Source organism: Nannospalax galili, unplaced genomic scaffold (assembly GCF_000622305.1).
Source record: "Nannospalax galili isolate Female #2095 unplaced genomic scaffold, S.galili_v1.0 scaffold730, whole genome shotgun sequence".
Taxonomy (NCBI): Eukaryota; Metazoa; Chordata; class Mammalia; order Rodentia; family Spalacidae; genus Nannospalax; species Nannospalax galili.
This window is the reverse complement of record NW_008328000.1, coordinates 510,586-513,992: the sequence shown is the minus strand read 5'-3', so window position 1 is coordinate 513,992 and position 3,407 is coordinate 510,586.

The window sequence follows — 3,407 nt, the reverse complement described above, 5'->3', positions numbered from 1 at the left end:
TTATGTGTATGTGTGTATTGTCTGCATGTATGTAAGTGCACCCATGTCGTGCAATGCCCACAGAGGTCAGAAGAGGATGTCGGATCCCATGGAACTGGAGTTACGAACAGTTGTTAGCTGCCCTGTGGGTGCTGGGATTCAAACCCCGGTCTACTGCAAGAATATTCAGTGTTCTTAACCGCTGAGCCATCTCTCCAGTCCCCTTTCTTGTAGTTTTGAAATGTAAAATATATTTCTGCTTCCTTTGGTATCTTACCCCACAATAGTATCCCAGAAGGCGTTGTGCCTATCTTCTGCAACTTAGCACCCATTGGTCCATACCTCCTCAACCTTCTTCACCCTGATCTCTCAGACTTTGATAACCAGGATTCAATATAAGCTTGTATGAGGGATCTTCCTTAGATTCTTTATAAATGGCTTTTTTTTTTTTTTTGGTCTTTTTGAGACAGGGTCTCCCTGTAGCCCTAGCTGGCCTGGATTCGCTATGGAGACCAGGCTGGCCTCGAACTCACAGAGATCTGCCTGCCTCTGCCTCCCGAGTGCTGGGATTATAGGTATGTGCCACCATGCCTGGCAATCGATAAATGGCTTTTAAGAGGACTAAAGATATCCCAAGACAATTTTGTCTCTGGATCTGCAATATTCCAGCTCTTCACAATCACAGGTCTATTGAGTCAGTCTTCGTAATCTTCAACAGAAGTATGGTTTCTAAAAGGAATTTTAGTTTATACACTGTGTGTTGATCGGCTCAAGATACCTCAGAGTTCTCTTTTAAATTATATAATATAGCATTTTTAAATATAATCACTCTGTGTAGTAGGTTGACAGCCACTCCTTCAACCTGGTTGTGATTTTGTACCTGTTAAGCAATCTCTCTTCATCTCCCATCTGTCTTCATTCCCCCAATCTCTGGTAAATGCTGTTCTGTTTGCTAGATCTGTGAACTCAGCCTTTTCTGACTGCACATATGAAATAAATCCATACATGATACCTGTCTTTCTCTGCTTGAGTTGCTTCACTTAACCTTGCGATATTTTGTTCCATTCTTGTCCCTCTATGGCCAAGCAGTATTCTATTGTGTGTAAATGCTACATTTTCTTTTTAAAGTTTTTATTAGAATCTATTAATTATACATAAAAATTGAGTTCATTTTTGCATTTCCATGCATGTAAATACTGTTGACATACCTCTCATTACCTGCCCTTGTCCCATGCCGTTCCTACTGAATTCCCTTCCATTTATCAACTGGTCTTCCCTCTACTTTTATGTGGGTTTGTTTTGGTTTTGGAACCAATGAGCTTAACTAGAACTGCATCCAGAGCATAAGTGATGGGTTATTTACAGAAGCACAGGCAACTTAATTGTTGCTATATCACTGAAGAAAATATCTCTCCCTTCCTCAATAGCCATTGTCTGCCTATAGAGCCTCAAGGAGGGGTGGGCCTCACAAGCCCCTCTCCACACAAACTGTTAAGTATATAAATCCTCAGAGATGAATGGGGCCTTATAAGCCCTTCCCACCTCTTGGATAGACTGTTGATGGGACTAATGTTACACTGGTCTTGTGTAGGTAGTCACAGCTGCTGGAAGTTCAAGAGTGCACTGGCCATGTCTTGCCTAGAAAACAATGTTTCACAACACTTGACCCTTTCTCCAGCTTCTTTCTACTCTATCTTTTACAGTGTTTCCTGAGCCCTGAAGGAGGATGATATAGATGTTCCATTTATGGCTGAGCATTTGACAGTCACTTAGTCTCAGTGCTTTCACCAGTTATGAGTCCCTGAAGTAACCACCATCCACTGCAAAGAAAGTTATGATAAACAAAGATGACAGCAGGACTAGTTTATGGGCATAAATATAAATATTTAGAGGCAAGTTGATAGGAATGTCAGGTCTATTTTACCAAAACAGCAGCAGTAGCTTCCCTACTTAGGCCAATGTTCTGAAGTCTCCAACAATGAATTTGGGAAATGCACTGATTCATGACTTTCACTCTATGAATATAAAAATTTCTTTTTAGTAGAGTTTCATTCTAGACAATGTGAATCTATGCTCCAAGCCATAGCAACTCATGCCTCACTCAGAATAAACTATCTCTCATTTCCTTTGGGAAAATACCAGCATATCACATTGTATCAAATAAAGAATTACCATGTGATGATGGGAAAGTTTTAAGGTAAAAAATATAGATGTGTCTTATATGTTTAAATTTTTGGATAAAAGTATATTTTGTCCTGATAATCTTCTAATCTAAATAAAATAATGACAGTAGACAAGATGTAATCTATAATAGGGTAGAAATCCATCTGCATGTTTAATACTTCTGGGACAAACTTCTACATTCCATTCCTTTTGAAACATGACAATAAAGCTTACATTGGGACATTAATATTTGAGGACACAGAGGCCATGCAATACTATAAAGCATTAACTTTTCAGAAGCAAATCAGATGACTGTTGAAAATACTTGAAGTAAATGAGTCATCTTCAGTTGCAAGGACTGAGAATCCATGGGCAATATAACATCCTTTTTTTGTGCTTCTAAATTTTCATACAATATTTCCCACTCACATCCAGACCCTGTCCCCTATCCATGCCTCCTCCTCCCTACCCTCCCTGCCACTGAACCCTACCATACATGGTGAGTCCTGTTCATTTAGTGTTTGTACCCAAATGTCCTTCAGTGTAAATGCGTGCACTGGAGTTTAGTCAGCCCATCCAGTGGTCGTATGTAAGTCATACTCTCCCTCACCCAGCAGCAACCAATCTCAAATAGTTCTCAATCTAGTGCTGACCTGCCACCTATTTCTCACCTCCCCTTTGGGTCCTTGTTTAATTGAGCCAACATGGGTCGTTGATAGTTTCTTTTGATTCTTTCTATTTAACTGAAGAAATCACTTTCTATTTTCTTACTCTTCCCTCCCTAAAATTCCCATAAGTGATGTACAGAAGCTCCTCCTTTGATGTACAGAAGCTTTTTAGTTTAATGGGGTCCCATTTGTTAATTCTTGCCCTTATTTCCTGAGCAATTGATGTCCGGTTTAGAAAATCCTTTCCTACACCTATATCTTGTAGGTTTTTCCCAACGTTTTCTTCTAACCATTTCAGAGTTTCAGGCTTTACATTGAGGTCTTTTATCCATTTGGAATTCACTTTTGTGCAGGGTGAAAGACAGGGGTTTAGTTTCAGTCTTCTACAGGTGGAGATCCAGTTTTGCCAGCACCATTTGCTGAACATGCTGTCTTTCCTCCAGTGACTATTCTTGGCCCCTTTGTCAAATACCGGGTGGCTGAAATTGTATTTACTCATATTTGGGTGTTCAATTTTGCTCCATTGATCTATAGGTCTATTTTTGTGCCAGTACCATGTTGTTTTTATGACTAAAGCTCTGTAATGCATCTTAAAAT